We start from the raw sequence: 24,773 nt of genomic DNA, 5'->3' as shown, positions 1-24,773 counted from the left end.
CCTAATTCCTCGCGCAAGATCACTAAAAAAAAGGTAACAATGAACCAGTGGGCGCTTTGCACACGCGCGAGATTACAGCCGCTATTGCTGACCTTCTTTTGTCTTACCCAGATACCGAGCCAGTGAAGCGGGCGTTGACGAGCTTCTACAAAGGCCAACATGTGCTGGGGAGAGGGACACAATAGCATATAAAATGGCAATGCGGAGCGCAAGATCGTCTGCTTCTTTTGCATGGGTTGTGGTGAGGTGAGAACTCCGAGATCTGATTGGCTCTGAACAAAAGATAGTGGGTAGACCTTAAAGCAACCTTCCTTGAGGTCTTCCCACTGTCCTTCAAACACAGCCAATCAAAGTTCGGCGTTCCGATGTCGTCACAAGCTGCTGCAAAGCATCTATATATTTTTACTTGGACACAATCTACCTTTTTCAAAATATGGGCTGCCGCCTATCGGGACCTCTGGGTTAGAGATTAAGTTACACCAAAACAGATCCGCCATCTGGTTGTTCACAAGTCTTGCGAACGCGTTGCGTTCTCAAAACTTGTCCCACTAATTTGACCGCGGTATTTGAGTACCTTCGTAGCATTTCCAGGATTTCTAGTCACATATCATCGGGATGGGCAAATCGATACCCCAAACCGCTCGAACCCCTCCCAGGACCGCGGTAGGCTTTAAAACAAACCGGACGTTGCTGCGGCACGAGTCCATGCCGCTTGCCTCACAAGAGAAACACTGTTACGATAGAAGGTGGCGTGGCACAATTACTTTTGGATGCCCTCCTCCAAGGAGGTAACCCTCTGGATCCCCAGTCGTTTCATGAAGCGTTTAACAAGAGCGTCAGTCGTCAAAGATTTTCTGACTCCCCTCCATCAAGGACGTCCCTTCGTCTCTCCCGGAACTTCATGCAGTTTCCTCCATACATATTAGATGTTTGTGGCGACTGATGATCCTGTTGACGCGTGATGGTTGATGAGTGAGAGCTTAGGTGGCAAAATGCTTCGAGGAAGGCGTTCGAAAGGGTGTGCCACTTCGTGATAAGCGCCTAAATCTACGGGGTGATTATGTGGAAGACTAACCAGGGTGTATTTAAATTTTGTGTATATTAAAAACTTCATCACACAAAAAAGGTAGCGCAAAAGACGAGGGCAAGCAAAAAACACAAACACAGAAAAGTGCTGTCCTTGTCTGTGTCTGTATCTTCTGCTTGTCCTCCTCTTTTTTGGGCTACGTTTACTTGTGTAATGTATAACCAACTAGCCCGTCATATGATCTTAGTAAAACCTTCATCAATCTTGATTTTTTTTACCGTTTATCGAAGGTTAAAAAAGACACAGCATTTAACGTAACAGAAATCTGTAAAAATTTCAGAAAAGTGTCTCCCCCCCCCCCTCTCTACAAAACAAAAAAAAAAAAGATTGGCATCAGGACAGCAGCTGTCACCTTCTACCTTCCCAAGATCTCTTGTGAACGGTTTGAACTTGAAGTTTTAAGACATCGAACCTCTATATGTTTATGTCAAATCTGACAAAGAGCAGCTAAGAGACATTAGTGTCTATATCGAGTCATCGGGCATCATTTTGTTCGTGATTATATAATAATTCGTTCTTGGATTTTAAAGAGGTGAAGATCGCCAACCCCAGCAAGAAGAAAAACATGATGGTCGCACATTTTGGCAGGATTAGGCCGACAGTCAAAAACAGAAATCGGAAAGAGAGAGAAAGAGAGATGGTAGATGCATTTTGTAGGAGATGCAGAAATTGGAAAAGTTGTGTACGGCTCTTTCACCGATTCGAGGTAGACTTCGAACTAGAGTAACTGCTCATGCTCAGTTCGAACCATCTGAAATATGAGAAGTAATAGACCTCTTGCTAAGGGACCCACATGTTTCTTTGTGTCAGTGTAAGGGCATGTTGTGTTGCATTGAGTGAGCCAGCGCGTGACGTGCTCGTGCACTCGGTGCGTGACGTATGTGGGAAAATGGCGCCTAGGCATTGGCGGTATCGGCCGAGGTAGCCGAGGCTACGCGCTCGAGCTCAGTCACACCGGATGGCACGCACTTCAAAAGACATCTATACTTCGTCTCACCGTAGTACGGACTATTGTTAGCCGCGCGTGCTAAAAGCGCGAGCTAGTTGCTTCTAATGAAGCCTCGGCGGCTGCACGAGCGCTGGTGCAGCGAGTGCTCCGGACAAGGCAGTCAAGGCTAGCCGCTCGCGCTAGCACAGCATTCGCGGTTAGTCCATGCTAAGATGAGACGAAGTATAAGAAAAAAACAAATTGGGCGGATAAACAGGTCAGATGTCAACACTCAAACAAAAGCGCGTGTGTGTGTGAAGACACTCCGCTTCCTGAATAATCGAAGCTATCCTAGTGGCGTAGTTCCGCGCAAAGCATCTTGAGAACCCCTTGGCGCTAAATGTCGGTTTCAATTTGCCAACCTCACTTCACGACATCCCGTCACCACCAAATACAGTGCTTGCATTTTCAAATATATTGAGCTTTATCAAATTTATATTAGTGTAGGTGTTGCCTATCATTATAGATATAAAAAACTGCAGGGGCATGTTTTTTCGGTCTCCCGACATGCCAGAGTTTGTGCGCAGGTAAACACAGGACGACAATGGCACACGGAAAAATAAGTATACTTGGCCTGTCATCCTGTTCCGTCGGCCTCCTAAATGCCCTAGGCTTCTCAAATTACCCGTGAACTAGGAGGGTCATGCCGCGCTCTGGTGAAGTAGCCAGGTCGCCAGAAAGGTATGAGATGTGATCGGCCGTGTTCCTGCTCCTCGCTAAGTCTCGGCAGGTCGTTATACTGCCGCTGGAGGTTCGTGTTTCAAAGGGAGCTCTCACGAAGATGGAAAGCAAGCAAGCGCTGTCTCCATTTCCTTGCAGTGCTGAGATGCACTACTTTGTCAACAGGGCCACTGAAACCGAAACCGCACTCCATGGCCAAATAGTTTCCATTATGCAACGCGCGCATGCTGTGTGCAGTGATTTTCGGGAGTAGTTATTATTGAAGTAGAGGAGTAGGTGTGGAAAAGGGAACTTTTCACACAAGTGGTTACAGTAAGTAGTGCTGGTCAGTGGTAAATTAAACTCTTGTATTTCGACGCCCATGATTTTTGTGCAAAACTCTTCCCATCTACAGCGAAGGTATGAATGGCCACAGTAATTTGATCATTAAACATTTATTGACAGTGTTGGCGAGGTCTCTGAGGTCGCATGTTGTTTCCCGGGGGCTGTGGAGAACCACGGCAATCTGGAGCAAGGACCACGCTTAACAGCAGCATGGTGTAAAACAGGGAAAGACAACAAGGACAAAAACTTGTTAAGTTGTTGAAACTGATATTAAGAAAGTCACCTAGTGTCCATTTTGGATTACGTTGGTGTTTTAGCTTGTGAAGAACGTATGCTAACTCGTTCATGCGCATTAAACCGTTGCTTAAAGCTAATAAGGTTCTGTGATATTCTTCTTAAAAAGTTTCATATATGATTTCTGAAGTAGCGTCAAGCTAACAAAAACAACTCCCTCCTAACCACCGAAAAGGACAACCTTGACAAAATAAGTAATGTTATCCGTTCATATCGCATCGCAAAAAGAAATATAAGCACTAAGACCGTAAACGGGCTGTAACGTTAATGTATACTGTATACGTACTCTTCTCGGCGCTCTTCGGCTTGCACTTGTCACAAGGGCACTCTCCAGCCGGACACTTGCACGAGTTGGTGCAGATGCACTTGGGATCTGCACGACGGACAGATCATCAGTGCGATGAAAAGCGCTTAGTAGAAAACAGAAGTAGTGTGTGTTTGTACCCTCGCCCGGGCGGGCGAACATCGCTCATAAAAATTGCCGTAAGCCCCACTCCCCTTCAATTTAGAAATAATGTTGTAAAACGCCTTTGGACAGCATACAAGGAGCCCCCTGTGTGTGCACATAAGTAGAGAGACTAAGAAACAAGTGAGGCTGCTGACATTTCATGTTTAATGTAAATTCGGATTCATAACAGCAAGAAGTCGACCTACGTCAAACCCTGAAGCTCCTCCACCATAAATGCTATATTCCTGAGGCTCGAATCTGGACATGGCGAAAACTTCCGTGCGGAATTCGGCCGGCGTTCTTGGCCTGTGGCAAAGTTGAGTGCGCCGCCGGCCAATCACGACCGCCGAATTCCTCTTTGACTTCTTGGCCAAATGTTCAGATCAGACTAAATGGAGTCGCCCAGAAACCGAAGCTGACATGCCGGTGGAAGCTACCCGCTGGTTCATCCAGTCAACCCTCGGTTTTGCGTCACGTGACAAAGCTCTCTGCACATACTCGCGCGCAGAGAGCGGGATCACGTAATGAAAGACAGCGACTGACTGTCCTGACGAGTTCGTGTTGCGTACTGCCTGCTTCACGGTGAACGGAGTACGGTTAGAGGAATGGCGCGAGTGCTGTCCAGCAGCTTCCGTACTTCTGTTGCAGTCGTCATCAGCGATATACCAAAATCGCCGTCCTGCATGTATGCGGCTTCATCGTCAACACGACGCAAACGGTGTTTATTGTTACGTTGACAGCTGCGAATTCGCGGTCATATCTGCGCCAGCGACGAGCGAATTTCGCCCGAACGGTTCCAAAATCCGCTCGCCGCCGGCGGGGATCAGCCCGCGAATTTGAAAGGCGGAAGTTTTGTCCAAAGTCGTCATCACTTGTAAGCGTCGCATTTGACCGCCGCAACATGGAGTCGGAGGCTCGCTAACTTCGTGTAACGCCGTATGTACTTTTTTTTTGTAACACGTTTTCTATTTTGACTTAACGCGCTACCGCCACACACCTCTACGGTAGTTGTATTAAAGTGAAGCAAGGTAGTGACGATCCGGGAAAATGTGTCTTGATTTCAGAGAGCTGCCAACTGCGCCATCGGGGCACCCTCCTTCACGGGCCGCGTTCGATGCAACCAGGTGCGGGTGTAGTAGTTTCGAAAGAAGAGAAAGGGGCGTCAGCCTATCAGATGTTTGAGGAAACACTCCCCCCTTATCCCCACCCTGAAGTTGTACACACGAGTAATTGAAAAAGGAAGGGGGGGGGGGGGGGGGGGTTGGGACATTTGGATTTCTCCGCCAGTGTTGTACGGAACGGCGTTCCAAGGAACGGAGTTCCTGGAACGCGTTCCTTTTAGGAGGAACGAAGGAACGCTGCTGTTCCATTCCGCATCGGTGGAACTGGAACGGGAACGCGTTCCATTTTTACTGGAACGGAAAAAGGAACGGCGTTCCTTTCTTTTCGTTCGGTGGGTAATTTGTATTTTATTTCTAAGAGGGAAATTCTATAAGTATAAAAACAATATTTTTATTAAGTGCAGGGCCTCGTTAACTTTTTGGTTACTTATCACATAGTTTATTTTGTGTTGTCCTCCCTTGGTAACAGTCGGGTGAAGGAGAGCTAGTGGACATTTATATATTTTTTCATTGCCCGAGCCTGCGGTATAAAAAGCAAGACTTTTAGTCGAAGGAAAAAACAGCGAAAGAGGGACGTCCCAAACTCAGCCATTTTCTTTGCTTCCACGAATCCTCATGCACCCAGAAATATAAGCCCGACCACAGTCATCACTGAACTTCCACAAAAAGACCTAGAGTTAAAACAAAAGAACAGGTTACCTTACATTGAACGCACCCTTGTATCCCGAATATTGGTCACTTAAGATATACACAAAAATTATTTTTTGTTTCTTCTCCCCTCGTTCCCCATCCTTCAAACTGAACAACGAATCCAACCTTGACGAAGGACCTGTAGTTTTCAAAACTGACCTTCCAAAAGCCCTACCCTCTTCTTCACTTGCTCGTCTTGCGGACAGGAACATCGAGAAGCAACAGTTAAGTTCGAAGAAGGGTTTTTATTAGGTTGAAACGTAATAGGTTGGTGTAAAACGATCGTGCGATGTGGAGTAACAGTACGTTTGGCTTGTCTGAATCGTTCACCAGAAAATATGGTTGAAAGTTGAGATTTTTAAAGTTAAATATATCAACAAATGAAACCCTGTTTCCGCTTGTATTCTTCTCCCGGTGCCCTTCCATCGCTGCATTCAAATTCGTTTGTTGCCATTTGATGGGACAGATAAAAAAAAGAAAACTTTGCTTGATCTAACTAAATATGGTAATCAGCAAAATACAAATGTAATGTAAATGTAACGATCCGTTCCAGTTTTTCAACTGTAACGGGAACGAGTTCCTTTTTCACATATGAAACTTGTAACGGGAACACGTTCCAAAAATCACCAGGAACGAGGAACGAGCTTTCGTTCCTTTTTTTGAGGAACGTGTACAACAGTGCTCTCCGCCCCTGACTGCAATGAGCAAGGAAGTGGCGAAAGCGGAGCCAAAGGCGTGACGATCGTCTGCAGGCGTTCCTGCCTTTCCCTTCGGCCTCCGCCGCCCGCGACATACGCACCTACGACCAACTTGCGCAGGTGACGTCCGCCATTCAATTTGCAAATACCCTCCTGGTTTGCTGCCAACCTTAGGGATTTCCCCCTTGATCTCGGGATATCCGTCATCGTTCAGGGGCAAAGAGAAAAATCTGCCCAAATCGAGAAATATTTTCTTCTTTTTTTTATTTTTATTTTTTTCATGCGTACTAGAGGGCTTTAGAAAGAAAGTTCTTTCCCTGTCCCTCTTTGTGCCGGCCGAGCGCAGCGGGAAGAAGGTTTCCTTGTATACTTTCGGGACCAGGCATAAATATTGTACTGCGGGAATCACAGTCATTTTGGGGGGCCAGAGAATGCCAAACTAACGAAGTCCCATAATGCAAAAAGGTACCAACGAAGCAAATTTAACCTTGAAATGGCCACTCAACTGCGGGAATTTATGTTTAAGCTGCTCTATAACGATAATCTCAAAATTGACGGAAATGAACAGATTTTCAAAAAAAAATCTAGGGAAATCTAAGGAATTTTCAGACAAAAATCGAGGAAGAAACGATATAGAGGCTGACAGCACTGTTTCCGAGAGCCTTTGCGTATGCATGCAAGAGAAACTAGTCAAGTCTGACGTTTGTCAGGCTTATGCCCCGTGGGCTCCCTTTATCTATCCTATTCTTACAGACTGCAGCCCTCCTTGCTCGCGGCTTCACCTACTACAGACGTACTATTGGAGAAACGCACCGCTTTTGATGTTCATATTCAGAAGCGTTACGCAACCTTTCAGGGTCAGAAGTCTCGCTTCAAAGTTAGCCGATAATTATATCTATTAAGTAGTAAACATTCATTAAATAATAAACTCTGCCTGTAGGCCATCATAATTCAAAGGGGAAAAAAACTGAGTTCTTTGGTAAAAGCAGTGTACAAGAACTGGTCAAAGACAGCAGAGTAAGCTGAGCATAAACGGAAGAGCACAAAATGTCAAAGAGAATAAGTCAGGACTTTTAGAACTTAGGTGAGTTAGTAAGTTTGTTGTCAGCGAATTAAGTTAGTTGCTAAGGGAGTTAGTAAGCTATGAGAAGTTCCCCAAAGTTTGTACTTTCAAGACAAAATGAGTGAAATATGAAACCAGAAACAAAGTCTCACCTCCGCATTTGCAGTCACGGTCCATGATGCTCCTCCTTGGTCTTTTTGGAAAGGATCTTCAGAACTGCTGGTGCTCTTCGTGGATTTCGTATTCCGCGCCACAGCTTTTATAGCGAAATTTGAAGCCCTGGTGCAGTGTGCAAAACCTCTCCCGATTGGCTGGCTGAGAGTAGTCGTGTCGTCTGCAAAGGCAAGTGTCGTGTGCAACACAAGAGCCAATCGGCTTGGCGCGGAAGCTGTCGTATGAATCATAACATATCTTCCAGAAACTTCTAGCACTTGCCATGTGAGTGATATTGGTTACTCTGGCAACGGATAACAGAAGAAAAACAACTGGAGCCAGCAGCTGACCTGATAATGCTGAAGCACTAACAATAAAAAAAAGAATCAAGTGACACCCTTTCTTCTGTCAGCTGCAGCAAGTGTTTAATTTTTTTCTCTTCTATTTTCGTAAACACAAAATTTTTTTTTCGTCTTTTTTTTAGAGAGAGAGAGAATTTGGGTATTGTAAAGGTGCTCTTTAAGAACAATTATGATCACCGCCTTAAATGTTACTTAACAAATTACAATGAACGTAGACATCGGATAAATAAAAAACGTTATGTATACGTGTACGTGTATGTTTATTATCGATAATGGAAACGTAGTCACACATCACAAAATCGCTTATAGTCAAGCAACAGTGACGTATATGTATGTGGCACCCTGAGATAAGAACTTGTAGGTCGTTTAAAGTCGTTAGATAAGGACTCTCTCATACGCACTTTTCTCGAACCTAGGGTTTGACTGCTTCGGCGGGCCTTTGTACTTTTGGCAAGAATCGAAGGAACGAACGGATGGATGCTAACGGCTGTACTTTTTATAATGGGCGGTAGCTTGCGCCACCTAGCCTAGAAACTAAAAGTATTTTCTCCCCCTCTGTCTTTTTGTGACTATTATCAGGTGGCGTGAGATAGTGCCAGGAAAATCATTCAAAGCACGGGGTAAAAATATTGGCAGCGACATTTATCTTTAAATTCTCATAATGCATGGGAATGGGTCTGTTATATGTGACATATATTTTCCGTTAAATTTAGCGGGGAGCCTGAATAGTTATATAGGTGACGTGATGTCAGGTCACGTGATGTCGATTTCCTCCGCTAAATTTTGTGGGAAAACGGGATATGTGTCTGGGTCACAAGACGTGAATTACCCTGCTATATTTAGAGGGTAACTGAATTGGTGTATAGATCAGGAGACGTGAATTTCTCCCTAAATTTGGTGGAGGAACTGAATAGATGTTTTGGCCACATGACGTAAATTTCCCCGCTAAACTTAGCGGGGAAAACAAGGTTGACGTATTGTACGTTCCCAAGTCGGCCTCCGGACGCCACCATCTTGCTGGTTTGGGGTACGGCGCTTGGGCGCGGCCGTAATCGGATTCCCTCGGGCCCTACTTGCAAGCGTCTTGACGCAGATTTCCCTGCTAAATTTAGCGGAAAATGCACGGACGGAAAAAATTTTGAGATTGGGTAGTAGCGTTAAGGAGCATTCCAAGCTTTGTAACATCACCTTCGGCTCCTCCCGCCCAGCGAGGCAGTTGCCAGTCTTCCCCCGGTCAAACAGCCAAACCTTGTGCCCACCGGTCACGGTATTGCACATGGAGATAGTAAGAAGAGGAGGCTATCAACCGGTTCAAGCCAGCCAGACGAGAACATCTCAAGCGACGCCGGAAGTAGAGGCCGTAGTCGGGGGGGGGGGGGGGGGGGGGGGGGAGGCCTAGCTCTGCATTAAGCTGCGTGTGTGTCTATAAAACTAAAACAATATTACATATATGCAGTCGATCTTGTACCGACTGCCAAAACAGAGACAAAGAATGTCGCTCCATTCGGTGGAAGTGCACCGGACGGGCATGAACCCCGGTGCGCCAAACAAACGAAATTATTCAAAGCGCATTTCACGGCTGCTAATGGCCAAAATATTTGTTATGTGTTTGCTTTCTTCCTCACGTAGTATGCCGAGATAACTTCGGACACACCGTTCAGTCACAGATCCAGTGGGGTAAAGCCCTCTGGATTCCCGGCCTCTCGATACCGCGTTCAGCAAGACCGTCAGTCGTCATAGATATTCTTTCCTGACAACCCCCCCCCCCCCCCTTCCTCCCATCAAGGACGTCCGTTCGTCCCTCCCGAAACATCATGCAGTTTCCTCTATGCACATTATAAACGTCTGTGGCAACTGATGGTCCTGTTAACACGTAATGGTTATTGAGTGGGAGCTTAGGTGGCAAAATCCTTCGAGGAAGGAGTTCGAAAGGGTGTGCCACCTCGTGATAACTGTCTAAATCTACGGGGTGATTAGGTGGAAGACTAACCACGGTGTATCTAACTTTTGTGCATATTAAAACCTTCATCACACAAATAAAGGTAAGCACGGACAAGCTCTGTCCGTGTCTGTGTCTGCCCCCCCCCTCCCCGCCAACGAATGGCATCAGGATAGCAAAGTGGCAGATCCAAGGCCGCCTCCCCCTCAAACAAAGTCGACCCCCCCCCCCCTCCCCCTTCTTGGAGGGCAATTTGACATGGGTGCACATGGGTGCACAAGAAAGGATGGGAGAATACTATCCTTCAAAATTTTCCGCCCCCCCCCCCCCCCTTTTGAATGGTTTGAATTTGAAGTTTTAAGACATCGAGCTTCAATTTTTGTGCCAAAACTGACACAGAGCAGCTAAGAGTCAGGAGAATCCATATCGAGTCATCGGGCATCGTTTTGTTTGTCATTATATTATAACTAGTTATTGTTGAATTCAGAGGTGAAGATCATCGTCCCCCGTAAGAAGGAAAACGTGCGGGTCGCACATTTTTGCAGGATGAGTGACAGACAAACAGAAATTGGGGAGAGAGAGAGAGAGATGGTAGATGTCGTATTTTGTAGAGATGCAGAAATTTGAAAAGTTTTGTACGGTTCTATCACCGATTCGAGGTATATTTCGAACTAGAGCAATTGTTCATGCTCAGTTCGAGCCATCTGAATTTCTGAAATATGAGAAGTAATAGACTTCTTGCTAAGGGTGCCTACATCTCTGTTTGTTTAAGGTGCAACCCCACCGTGCAGGACGTTTTGGTGCTTTTTTGACGGCTTATAACTTTCGTTCTATGTAACTTACAATTATAAGGTTAATGTCAAATTAAAGAGCTGTTTTTTGACAATTTTTTAATGTCTCAAAATTACGATTACTTTTAGTTGTTAGCTAATAATTTATCTTTTAATAGACCCCAGTCTCTAATGTTGAAAACATTATTTCTCGAGTTATAACGTCCCATTGTCCACGATAATTTACGTGAGAGTCTGGTTGCATATAACAAATTAAAAAAGTAAGCAACGATATGTACAGATAGTGTATATTTTAAAATAAAAAATAAAGTTTAAAATTACATCATTTTAAGGCGCTATAAAAACGGAATCACGTTAACTAATCAAAATAACGGGACATTAAATTATGAAGCATCCTTCAATATTACATTTTCAGAACTTCTATATTGATATATTACATGTTAAAATGTTATAAGACTTCAAAACTTTCTCATTCAGTTACGGCAAATTGTAGTTTCTTAATATAAAGTACAGATGGCGACACGTGTTCAAGAACAGCTTGATGTGCATCTTCCGTCGTGTGCCGCTTGGAACACCACGTGAAAGACAGAAAAATCCCCAGATGTAACGGTGTCAGATGCCTGGATGCCCGCAGTGAGCGAGCCAGAGATGTCAGAAACACAAGCGCGAGGCTGCGGTGCACCACGGCTACTTTTGCGCGCGTTCTACTGTGCGTCGCTACGCATTCCCGACGCGATCCAAATGAAATGGGCGCCATGAAATGCATTCTGCCATTTCAGATTCCGCCACGTATGCAAAAATATTTTAATGTTTTTATCACATGGAAACACCATTTTCGCAATCAAACTATGCTTGTCGGAGTGGTTTGACTATATTTTGTTTCAAAAACCACCTCGGTGGCTCTTAAGTGGCAATGATATTAAAACAAAACACAAAACATTCAATCGTCTCAGTGTCTCTGAGCCAACGCACTGGCCCATAAATCTATATTTGTTGGGTTTAAATATCAGCCGAGGTGCCCGCAATCCGACGGAGGCCAATCTGAGATTTCGGTTGCACGTCAAAAGATCTCCAATTAGTCAAAATTAACCCGCAATTTTTTTTATTGGGGTGTGTTAAGTGATTGTTGTTGGTTTGTCTTGTGAAACCCTAAGATCTGAATATTTGCTTTGCTTTACCTTAGTTCGGAACGCAGCCAACGCTGCGGGCTGATAAAGCAACTGAAGCAGCGCCAAAAGCGCAAGGTCAAGCTGTTTGTTCTCTTTCTATGCCTATGCGGTCGGGCTAAACTAGAACAACTAAGTAAGTTACGCTTGATAGACAGCTTGGTGCTTAAAATAATGGTTGTCAGTTATCTGAAGCTTTTGAAATCACAGGAAACGTCTTTCCGTCCTCCACAAATGTTTAAACAGTTCGTGACAAAGCAAAGCAATATTGCGCGAGCTGCCTGACACCGAAACTTTTGAATCATGACGATCGGCAGTTGCGTTTGATTGGTTACTAACCACCAAGATTGCGGCACCCACAATAATTTTAGGGGGAAAAGTGCCGATACTCTAAGCATAGCTCATTTGGTTTAGCTCACAGGCTAAACCAAGTCCGGCGGGGGACCGTTGGCCGAGTGTGGTGTGGCACCGCAGATCAGAGCACGTGGAGAAATGCTCGAGCGTGAGCTCTGTTCAAAGCACGGAGCTCACGCTTCGGAACCCAACGTTGGCGGAACGTGTAGGGACTAAATCCTCTCGATATGTTTGTGTTGGTCTTTCAAATAACTTCAAAGGTGCCAGTGCACGAGGCCCGTGTCTCAAGTGGCCCTTGGAGGCAAATGGCGGCGCAGCACTAAAATGACTGGCCCTTGAAAGCGAATGGCGGCTGAGCACCCGCTCGTGGCACGTGTCTTGCGCGTTTCCCCAACAATGGTTGGCGGTACTTGTAAAAACGCCTTTATCAAGTGGCTTTAGCAGGGACCCTGGGTTCAGTCGACCATCTGCAGCCTACCGTCGTGCGATCGTGTACCACATATACTGCTTAATGCACGTTAAAGACCCCGAGCTAACAGTTGTACTGCACGTTTTATAAGCTTCAACGGGTAACAATGTCGCCCTACGAAACTGCTGCTCTCGAAAAAACTATCGACTAGTTTTGGAAGTGCCGTTACATTGCATTTTTAATGTGTGTTCGCTTGTTCGCGTTCTTTGTTGTTGTTTTTTTGTCTACATCTTTGATTATTCGGCCCTTATTTATGATGAACCAGACTATAGGTGTCGGACTTCTGGAAAAGTATTATATATCTAAGAAAATGGCACGTGAACGCAAAACAAAAAAAAAACACATAGGCGCACTTAATAAAAATAATTAAAATAATAGAATTGATTATAATTGTTTTTTTTAAGGTTTGAGCGTACCAAGAGCTATAAAAACAAACTCGATGCTTTGGATGGTGCGTTTGTTCACTGGAAGTATAGTTTAGGGCAGTATGCTCGCACTTGTATGTTCCGCTTCGCTCGCAGGGTAAAACCAAATGCTTTACTGGTAATGTATTTAGTGAAACAAAGCTTATCTTCTGTATATGTGCAATGCCCTCAGTTTTCGCGTGATTACACGCTTGTTTATCATCATTTACTTTCGTTTCCCACTGCAATTCAGTTCGTCTTCTTTTGTGTGCTACATGCATTAGAGACCAAGGTAACCTAGGAGCATTCTATTTCGCGGGTTGTAAAAAAGCCTATGCAACTTGCCACGTGTGCCACAATTAATACAAAATATTATAAGCTTCACATATGCCCGCTTGCCTGAGTAAACATTGTTATTTGTCAAGAACAATTGTGACTGTATGAAATCACGTGGGAAAAAACTCGTTCTAAGCACGCGACCGTCGGCATGCAGTGAATACTCATAATCGGCGCCGATATGATTGGTAGCTGTCAGCAGGTGGAGTTTTTCTATCAACCCGAGCTTAGAATGTTTCCTTCTTTTTCTTGTAAGCAATGAGGAGAGGACTTACACCAAATCTGAGGGTAATAAAGTACTATGAGCTTTCAAACATAATGGCCTGAGCAGTATATGTGTACAAGCTTTAGCCTTTGATGCACTTTTAACTTTCGATACACTCAATGCTAGTGCAAAATGTAGGGCTGTTTCACTCTTAAGTAGTACCATGTGAGTGCTTACACTATATTTTATACAATGTCAAACTGTACCCGTTTGCATCTTTTTTTCATTTTTTGCAAATCACCAAATTAAGACTCGTACAGGGTGCCACAAAAAAAAAAATACAGTTTTTTTTTTACCTTAAAAATAAACTACGCGTCGTTTAACGCTCATTTTCCGCCAAAAGGTAGCGCTAGGTTACAACCAGATGAAGTTTCATCCCGAACGGACACCTTATTCAAAAGTTATAAGTGATTTTCTGAAAATTTCGATGGGAAATTGAAGCCCATTTTTGCCCGTTTTCGGTTTCTGGTGCCATAAAGCCCCATGTATTCGAAAACTCCGTCGGCCGCCATTTTCCCAATGAACGTTTCAGAAAATCGCTTAAATTTTGAATAAAGTATCGGATCGGGCTGAACTTTGACATCTGGTTGTGACCTCTAGCGCTTCCTTCGGGCGGAAAATGAGCGTTCGGCGATACCTAGTTTATTCTTGCGGTAAAAAAAACAGACCCTGTACTTTTTTTTTTTTTTTGTAACATTCTGTACTATGCTTAAACTGTGGAAAGGCTCTCCACAGAACAAGAATCTTTGCCTGGCCAGTCATTGCATTTATCACTGAATTCGTTAATTATTATAATAACGAATTAATGATAATTAATTATTATCATTTATTGGTGTGAGTTAATTTTTAACCTCGGCATTTTTTTTTTTTTTTTTTTTTATTATGACTTTCGCACCAGCTTTACTTTGGGTTTACCAAACTCAACATCTAAACCTGAGTGTCATTTTTTTGTGTTTTCCAGTCTCGTGGTTTTGGTCAAAATGAACACCCAGCTACCTAAATGAGGCACCTAACCACCCAAAAATAGTTTATTTTTTTATTTTTTAGGTGGTTAATTTCTTAGGCTAGAATTTTGGACACCCAGGTTTATTCCGTCAGCTCGTTTTCCTGAAAATCCACAAAGAGCCAAACACATGCACGACAAAAGGGCCGGCCCGTCATATTGCCGCCCGCAGAGCCGAGAAAGCAACGCTCAGTCACGGACTTCTAGAAGATTTGCGTTCATTCTTTCACCAGGCGTAACTGTCGCCCTGTTTTCTTGTTCTCGAAAGTGCTAGTTCATCCTCGCCCCGAGCGCGCGACGCTCGAACCTTCTTTGCCGAACTTTTGAGACGGTGACGCACTGTAGATAAGCAGCTGCCGGCGACCTTGTCGAGTCACTCTCGCTCTCTGTCACGCTGCCGAATCGCCGCCTGCTTTTCTGCTACCTCGATGCTCTTTCCTTACTTTTTTTTTTTGTTTGTTGGTTTGGCACAAGTTCGCCGAGTAAGCCTTTATTCTTCAGTTCACTATTCGTCCTCTTGTCACCTTCATTCGTGTCAACATAAGTCTGATCATATTGAAATATGTGTAATTGTCCTCTGAAATCTCCGGTAACGGCGCTCAGGCAATTTTATATATTTCAACGCGTCGGTGGTTTTGTCATGCATGTGTCTCGCCATTTGGCTCGGGACGATTTTCGCGTTTTGTTCTGCCCACATTTGATAGAGAAGTGAGCTCGGAGCGTAGGCAACTCGACCCCTTGCACGAGAACTGGCGCAGCTGTGCGCGTTCCAAAGAAAGCTCGTGCAGAGAAGAACAAGCAACGGACCAGGGATGTCAAATTCAGGATATAGAAAAATACCCCACTGTATCGAAGCGCCACCACACACGATTTCTCGGATTGATGTACAGGTCTGGAAGGTGATCTCACCGCCATCTGTTGGTTCAGAATCACACTAACCAAGGGTGGGGTTAGCTGTGCAACGATATTCAATTGGAAGGTTTTTCTCTCTACACGAGCTTACTGGCACACCTGGGACTCAAGGATACTCACACGCAACGCCATTGGCCAAGAAACTCCTTTGTTGCGGTGTAATTTCAAGGACAAAAGCGATCATTTTCATTCAATCTCTCCTTTGCAAAATTTGATGACGTAACTCGGGGATCGCAGTACACCCAAGTGACGATATTTGAATGCGGTTCATAGATTGGACCCGAGCATTGCGTGGGCACTCGACTTGGGCTCGTGACAATTGCTAGCTCGAGAAGCATTCGGGTTGTGACCCGTGTCCAATCGCTGCAACGACGACAACAGCCGAGCCATAACAATGTCTGGAACTCAGCGCGTGTCCTGCGCTTTGCCAACCCCAGCGCGTGGCTATGATCAACACTGGCGGCATAAAATCGGCTCCAGATCACGTGGCCGCTTGTTCTGGCTGCGAGTTGAGGGGGTGAACGCTGCTCGTTTTTCTTTAATTTTTTTCTGGGACTTCTATTGCGTGGGGTGAAAAACGAACGCGTGTTTCATAGGTCATTAACGTTAGGGATCCGTTTTAAGCGGTATTTGCGCAGAGTACAAAAATTGTTGCGTAGCTCCTTTAACGGTGAAGACATCTTGTGTTGCACTGCGTGATCCAGTGCGTGAAGCGCTCGCGCGCTCGGTGCGTGACTTATGCAGTAAAATGGCGCCTAGGCCTCGGCCGAGGTAGCCGAGGCTACGCCCTCGAGCTCAGTAACACCGAATTGCACCCACTTCAAAATACAGTAGAAAAAAAACAGTTTCGCCGAAAATATGCCTCAGATGTCACCACTCAAACAAAAGGGCGTGTTGTATCAAGCATACATGGGTAAATTACTTTCAAAATGTAATTTAATTAGAATTACAATTACTTTGATTCAAAAGTAGTTAAACAACAATTACAATTACCACTAAGTGAAAATTAATTAATTACAATTCCAAATTACTTTTAAAAATATGCAATTACTTTACAATTACTTATTTCTGAGAGCGACCCGACTTGGGCCATATAGAATGCAACGTATTTGTACATTCCTTGCCGCAATGTTTGAGTAGGCTTAAGCATCGCTGTATATATGCCACGTCTTTCCTTTAATGATTTTTGTTAAATTTATGATGAAACTTGACAGTGTGAGGAAAGGAATTACAATGATGTCATATTTTTTATGCGTAAAAATTATTTAGTTCATCTGCTGGAAGACGCCAGATCCCTAAAGAAAAAATTGGATTGACAGACTTTAGTTAGCCCGGCAAATAAAAATCCGACAATTAGTCATACATGAATATTTTACGAGTGTTAATATAAAACTAAGATCCACACGCGATAATACGATCGCATCCACATACAAACATTATGGTATAGTAAATTATTTACATTCAGTTGAAATTATAATGGCTCAGAAATATATAAGAACCGAATCGGGGCTCCCGAATCATTGGTAACAATATTCACAGGTGCGAGGTCAGTCTCCAAAGTGCTCATGCAGCAAAATATGCGAAGTAAAACCAACAGGAAATGAACTTGAAAATAATACAAAGACTCAAATATGCGACAGTACTAAAAGAAAAATGTAAAAACTGAAAGAAAAAACTTCATAGGCATGTATACAATTAAGATTCCCCAACTCAACTAAAAGCTAAAGCTCAATACTTTTTTTTTTCTCAATATTTTGGCATGTTTACGTTATTGTTTTCTGCTCGCACGGCAGACGACGCAACACTGCGCCGTTGAGGTAGGCTCAAAAGAGGACTGTCTCTCAGCCCGCTGTGTAAGTAACAAAACAACAAACAATGCGACGCTACTTTTATTGTGCGTGTGCGTGGGTGCGTGTCTTTCTGCGAGTGTTTCACCGAGACCTGGGCCGCTTGTGCGAGCGCTGTGGCTTTCAGAGAGCTTCCGTTGGTGCCGCAAAGTTTGGCAAAAGTATTGTAATTGTGCCTGAAATTTCGCAATTACTGACACTATAAAGTAATTAAATTACAATTCCTTTTGACAGAAGGTAATTAACTACAATTACAAATTACCAAATAAAGTAAATAAATTTGAGAATTCAATTACTGTAATTGAATCACTACCCAAGTATGGTATCAAGGCACTCAGCCTCTTGAAAAATCGAAGCGATCCTATAGCGGCGTAGTGCCGCGCAACGCATCTTGAGAAACCTTTGGCACTAAGTTTTGGTTTCGATTTGCCAACCTCTCTTCACGACATCCCGTCACGATCAAATACAGGGCTTGCATTTTCAGATATGATACTTTTTACTAAATTAATAATACTGCAGGTGTTGCCTACCATTATTACCGACAGAATGCTGCAGGGGCATGTTTTTTTCGATCTCCCGACATGCCAGAATGTGTGTGCAGGTAAGAACAGGAGGACTATGGCTAATGAAAGAACAACTATACCGGGTCGGTCATCTTGTTCCGTCGACTCCGTAAATGTCCTAGGCTTCTGCAATTACCCGTGAACAAGGAGGATCATCCTGCATTCTGGTGTGCACTCTTAGAAAAAAGTGTACGGATAGTCCTCCCTTACGGGAGGAACGGTCTTGTAACCTATGTTCCTTTAGAAAGGGAGAAACCTTCGTCCCTGAAGCAGGGGAGCAAAGTTCCACCGTCGCTTGCATCTCAATATGGCGGCCCCGAATCGAGAAAATCGAGCCCAATAAGGCCTAACGAGGACGCTACGTCTCTTGTACGGGACGAGAGCAGCAGCAAATAAAAGCGTAACACGAGCTTTCCGCAAACTGTGTTTATTTCCGAAGCCAGACTCCCCCCACAGGTACAGACACCTGCGTTTCGAAAGCAGTTACTCAGTCTTCTCGTCGACAGCACTGCGATGTTAAACGGAGACAACCGATACCTAGTTACTTCGTGCACTTTGCGTCTTACCTTTGGTGTTCCTCGAGTCACAATTCCTTCGTCAACCGCACATCACGGAGAAGGGCAAACTCACTCCGCGAAACCAAAAGCCGCTCTCGAAAGAACGAACTCGAAGCCGCTGCAGCCGCTGTTTATCGCGTAGCGTCAGTAGCGTGATAGAAGGTTAAATCGCTAGCCACCAGATGGCGGGGTCAAGCAGAGTAATTGCAAGTAGCTAGGATAGGTGGCGCTAGGTACCGCCCAATTCATGTTCTACAAAAAATAATTTGCTACTCTCAGGCCACTACTGTGCTTGAGGACCCTCTACTATACACACATGACACCCATACACTTATTACAAGCATCAGGTGAACATACATTAAGCACATGCACTGCACACACAAATATCAATACAACGGAACACCACACTAACCCGAACACTACACCCGTGCTCTGCGTTTCCGTCTTTTATACTGGTCGTTTTGAACGTGCGGAACTTTTCGGTGACTCCCTAAGCAATAAAAAATATTCCCAGCATGTTGATTTTTTCCCTGCATTGTCATACCTCTGAGAGTATTTTGAATGGCTCAGGGGTTGAATCTCTTATTAAAAAGTAAACGCTCAATCATGCCGTAATTATTTGAACGCCAATAAATCAAGCCGCTCCAATGCGGTTCGAAGCCATGAGTTTGTTTCCCCACACGGCAAGTCGTAGCTTGTATCTCTATTTGTTTTTCTATTTGTGCTGTTCGCGCGAAGCTGCAATTGCCGTTTGAATTAATCTCTGTAGAGTGGATATTCAGTCAGCTGGAAGTGATGATTCACGGACTGAGAAATTGCTTTTCATTCAACTTGAATGCAGTCAAAGCCGCGACTTGCGGCAGGTGTTAAGTGTACGGAACTACGCCGTGGCGAGCCCGAAAACTTCTAGCGCTCATCCCAGCGCGCCACGGAGGGCAGTTTCTCCAGCAACCGTAGTATAATTAAACAGCAAAATAAAGGGTAGCTTTTTTTTCGATTTTACCTACTATTGTTTTTAATGCCGAAATTCCATACTGTAAATATACGCACTTTACGTCACGCTTTCGTACTGTTCAGTCCTTGCCCCTGAGCGCAATCGCTGTCGGGGACGAGACAATTCCGACAGTCACATTGGCCACTGTACGGTAGGAGCTTCTACTGTTCAGACCAGCGTTCCAACATGACTATCCGCACGTTGATCGATTGCACGTGATCCCTCAAGTGGTATTAAACTTTTTAATGTAAAGCGGAATGTCAACCTGCGACACCCCGCCCCCTCCGATCACAACCCGACCAGCGGCATCAAAGCCCAACAGTTTACGATCTCATCTTCTTGTTACACCACTGATACGCGAACACATGGTCACATCGGCGATAATTCCAGTCTTCTGTTCACAACCCGAACACTGTCATCACGATGTTGCAGCTATGTTGCTGACACGCACAAACACAAAACCACGTTGAACGCCCGTTGCACTCGGCATCGGAAAACAGAACCGAACTCAGGGGGGAAGGCACCCAGGCAGCCGGCAGCAAAACCTGCCTGTCTTGGACGCAGTTCCTGCAGTTTCCATAACGTCGAAAACCTCGACACAGTTCCGCGTGCTTTCGCTTGTAGTCTGTAGTGCTGCAGCCTGCAGTGGCTGTAGTTCCGTCGTTCCGTGCCGCGCGAGTCACGCAATCCGGAGACGGCCATCCCCCAGTGTACGTGGCGCTGCTGGCACTGCTCCGAACTTCGCTGTTTCTAGCGGCTTCGTTTGCTCGTTTGATAAAATTAGTGATAAAAACCTCAATGGAACCGAAATGTTCTGCACGTTTAAACTAGAAGATGGAATTACAGGCGGCCTTCGCTGCTACTGGAGCCCAATCAACTCAACAGCTCTTTATGAAACAACGCGCGCGACCTGCTCGAAAAACGAAACCGAAAGACGATGAGTCGGGAGGGCGAAAGCTTTCTCCCGTCTGCCTGGAGAAGGAGAAAAACATTTCGTTCCTCCCCTTTTCTCGTGTCCGCTTGGGGGCGCGTCGGTAGAAGGGAGGAAGGCGCGCCGTTGCTACTTTTTTCCTCCATTTTTTCTTAGAGTGTGGTAGCCAGACCGCCAGAAAGGTATGGGACGCGACCGCCCGTGTTCCTGCTCCTCGCTAAATCTCGACAGGTCGATCGTTATACTGCCGCTGGATGTCCTCGTTTCAACGGGATCTCTCACAAAGATGAAAAGCAAGCGAGTGCCGTTTTTATTTACCTGCAGTGCTGAGATGAACTACTTTGTCAACGGGACAACTGAAACCGAAACCACTCTCCATGGCCAAATGGGTTTCATTATGCAACGCGCGCAGTGTTGTGTACAGGGATTTTCGGAAGTAGTTTATTATAGAAGTAGGTCAGTAAGTGTGTACAGGGAAACTTTCATACAAGTGGTTATTGGAAGTGATAGTAGTCAGTGGTAAATTCAAACTCTCGAAGAATATTTCGACGCTCATCTTTGGGCGGAACTCTCTCGATGTACAGCGAAGGTATGAATGGCGACATTCATTTCATAAATAAATATTTATTGACGGTGTTGTCGATGTCTATGAGGTCGCATGATGTTTTTCGGGGGTTGTGGGGAACCACGGCAATCTGGAGCAAGCACCACGCTTAACAGCAGCATTCTGTAAAAGTGGGGAAAACAACAAGGAACACTTTAGTTGTTAAAACTGATGCAAAGACAGTGAGCCAGTGTTCATTCTGGATTGCTTTGGTGTTTGAGCTTGTGAAGAACGTATACTAACTCGTTCTTGCGCATTAAACCGTTGCCTAAAGCTAATAAACTTCGTTTATTAACTGCAGGTTCTGTGATATTCTTCTTCAAAAGTTTCATGTAACATTTCTGAAGTGGCGTCAAGCTAACAAAGACAACTCCCTCCCAACCACCGAAAAGGACAACCCTGACAAAATAAGTAATGTTATCCGTTCATATCGTATCGCAAACAGAAATAGAAGCACTACGACCGTAAACGGGCTGTAACGTTTATGTATACCGTATACGTACTCTTCTCAGCGCTCTTCGGCTTGCACTTGTCACAAGGGCACTCTCCAGCCGGACACTTGCACGAGTCGGTGCAGATGCACTTGGGATCTGCATGAGGGGCAAATCATAAGTTGAGTTAAAAGCGCTTACTGGAAGACAGAAGTAGTGAGTGTTTGTACTGTCACCCGGGCGGGCGAACATCGTTCATAAAAGTTGTCGAATGCCCTTTCAACATAAAAATAATGCTGTAAAACGCCTTAGAACAGCATGTATAATGTAAATTCGGATTTGTAACAGCAAGGAGTGGACACGTCAATCCCTGAAGCTCCTCCCTCATAAATGACATATTCCCGGAGGCTCTAATCTGGACATTGCGAAATATTCGGTGAGTAACTCGGCCGGCGTTCTTGGCTTGTGGCAAAGTTGAGTGCGGCGCCGGCCAATCACGGCCGCCGAATTCCTCTAACTTCTTGGCCAAATGTCCAGATCAGACTAAATGGAGTCGCCCAGAACACGAAACTGACAGGCCGGTGGAAGTTACCCGCTCGTTGATCCAGTCAAACGTCGGTTTTGCGTCACGTGGCAGGGCTCTCTGCGCATACTAGAGCGGAGAGCGGGATCACGCGACGAAAGAGGGCGACTGACTGGTCTGACGAGTTCGCGTAACGTACTAAAAAATGCGACGTTTGGAGTGTTAGTGTTTCTTCCAAGTGAACAGGGTAGCGCCGATACGGGAAAATGTGTCTTGATTGCAGAGAGCTCCCAACTGCGCCATCGGGGCAACCTGGTTCACGGGCCGTATTCGATGTACCCAAGTGCGGATGTAGGCGTTTTAAGGGGAGGGAAAGGGGAGTCAGCGTATCAGATGTTTGAGAAAACACCCCCCCCCCCCCCCCCTAAACTTGTACACACGAGTAATTGAAAAAAAAAAAAAAAAGGTGGGGGGGGGGGGGGGAGGGAGAGGGAGAGGGGCTTTGGAAATTTTGACTTCTCCGTCACTGGATGCATTGTGCAACCGCAAGGAAGTGGCAAAGCGGGACCAAAGGCGTGACGATCGTCTGCAGGCGTCTCTGCCTTTCCCCATGGCCTCAACCGTCCTCTACATTCGTACCTGCGACCAACTTGCCCACGTGGCGTCCGTCATTCAATTTGCAAATTCTCGCCTGGTTTCAGTTGCTTCGCGTCTCAAATCGAGGCTCTCTGAAGCTGGGCTAAGGCTCGTGCTGCCATCTGTGAATGCAGGAAGAGACTCGATATGGGATGCAAAGACTGGTGCTGCCATCTTTGACCGATTGTGCTAACTTCCGTGCTTTCTTTTCCAAGCAGTGCTGCCAACCTTAGCGAGGATTTTCCCCTAGATTTAGGGATATCCGTCATCTTTTAGGGTCAAAAGAATTTGCTCAAACCTAGGGTTAGTCTTTATGGTAGTGTTTCCGCAGGTTTTGAGGGCTTTACAAACAAGCTCCTTCCCCTGTCCCTCTTTGTGCCGGCCGATCGTAGCGTGAAGAAAGTTTATTTGTATATTTTCGGGACCAGAGACAATCTCCTGCGGTAATTACAGCTTTTTGGGGGGCCACAGACAGAAGGAACTAACAAAGTATCGATATGTAAAAAGGTTCCAATGAAGCAAATTTAACCTTCAAATGGTCACTCAACTACGGGAATATATTATATATGTTTAAGCTACCCCATAGCGACAATATCAACATTGACGGAAATGAACACACTTTCTGAAACCCTAGGGAAATCTAAGGAATTTCCCGACAAAATTGAGGAAGAAATGATCGTAGTGGTCGGCAGCACTGTTTCTGAGAGCCTCTGCATATGAATGCAACAGAAACAAGTCGAGTCTGACTTTTATCAGCCCTATGCAGTGGGCTCCCTTTACCTAGGCTATTCATACAGACTGGAGCACTGCTTTCTCGCGGCTCCACCTACTACAGACATACTCATTGGAGAAACGCACCACTTTTGATGTTCATATTCAGAAGCGTTACGCAACCTTTCAGGTTCAGAAGTCTCGTTTCAATGTTAACCGACAATTATATGTACTAAGTAGTAAACATTCATTAAATAATAAACTCTGGATCTAAGGGAGCCATAATTCAAAGGGGAAAAAACTGAGTTCTTTGGTAAAAGCAATGTACGAGAACTGGCGAAAGACAGCAGAGTAATCTGAGCATAAACGGAAAGGCACAAAATGTCAGAGTATAAGTCACGACTTTTAGAACTTGACAAAGTTAGCAAGTTATTTGCCGGCGAAGTTAGTAAGTTAGTTGCTAGGAAAGTTAGTAAGTTAGAAAAAGTTCCCCGAAGTTCGAACTTTCAAGACAAAATGAGTGAAATATGAATCCAGAAACAAAGTCTCACCTCCGCATTTACAGTCACGGTCCATGATGCTCCTCCTTGGTCTTCTTCGAAAAGATCTTCAGAACTGCTGGTGCTCTTCGTAGATTTCGTATTCCGCGCCACAGCTTTTATAGCGAAATTTGAAGCGCTGGTGCCGTGTGCAAAATCTATCCCGATTGGCTGGCTGAGAGTAGTCACGTCGTCTGCAAAGGCAAGGATCGTGTGCAACACAAGAGCCAATCGGCTCGGCGCGAAAGCTATTGTATGAATCATAACATATCTTCCAGAAACTTCTAGCCCACGTGAGCGATATTGGTTGCTCTAGCAACGCCTAAGATAACAGAAGAAAAACAACTGGAGCCAACAGCTGACCTGAGGCTGATAACACCAAAGTACGAAGCACTAACAATAAAAAAAGAATCAAGTGACACCTTTTCTTACGTCAGCCGCAGCTGGTGTTCAATTTTTTTTTCTTCCTAATTTCGAAAAAAAAAGAAGAACGTTCCTTGTGTTTTTTTTTTTTTTTTGTTTTGTTTTTTATTGTGTTTTTTTTTTTTGGGGGGGGGAGGGATTTTTAGTATTGAAGTGAGTTTAACTCATGTAAAGGTGCTCTTTAAGAGACATTCTGATTACCACCTTGGATGATATTTGACAAATTACAATGCGTGTAGGCATCACATAAATAAAAAAAAACGTTATGTATACGTGTACGTGTACGTTAATTATCGATAGTGGAAGCATGGTCGCACATCACAAAATCGCTTAAGGCCCGTTCACACTTGCGACAGTCGCTGGAGCGACCAGCGACTAGCGACTGGTTTGGGTCGCGGAGCGACCAAAACAGGTCGGTTGCGACCGATTTTTGGCAGTCGCTCCCTGACCGATTTCTCAAGTCGCA

General features: G+C 44.9%; 1 long non-coding RNA gene across 1 annotated transcript; it reads right to left on the bottom strand.

The window, feature by feature from the left end:
• Nucleotides 1–21,044: 21,044 nt before the first annotated feature.
• LOC8051799 lies at nucleotides 21,045–23,970 on the bottom strand. The gene is made up of 3 exons (XR_003919798.4): nucleotides 23,897–23,970; nucleotides 21,548–21,634; nucleotides 21,045–21,167 (listed from the first exon to the last, which is right to left on the bottom strand). It is a non-coding gene; the product is annotated as an uncharacterized LOC8051799 (long non-coding RNA).
• Between the last annotated feature and the right edge of the window lie 803 nt (nucleotides 23,971–24,773).

Source organism: Ixodes scapularis, unplaced genomic scaffold (genome assembly GCF_016920785.2).
Source record: "Ixodes scapularis isolate PalLabHiFi unplaced genomic scaffold, ASM1692078v2 PGA_scaffold12__126_contigs__length_90152505, whole genome shotgun sequence".
Classification (NCBI taxonomy): Eukaryota; Metazoa; Arthropoda; class Arachnida; order Ixodida; family Ixodidae; genus Ixodes; species Ixodes scapularis.
The sequence above is the reverse complement of the archived record's forward strand: the minus strand, read 5'-3'. Positions and strand labels throughout refer to the sequence as shown.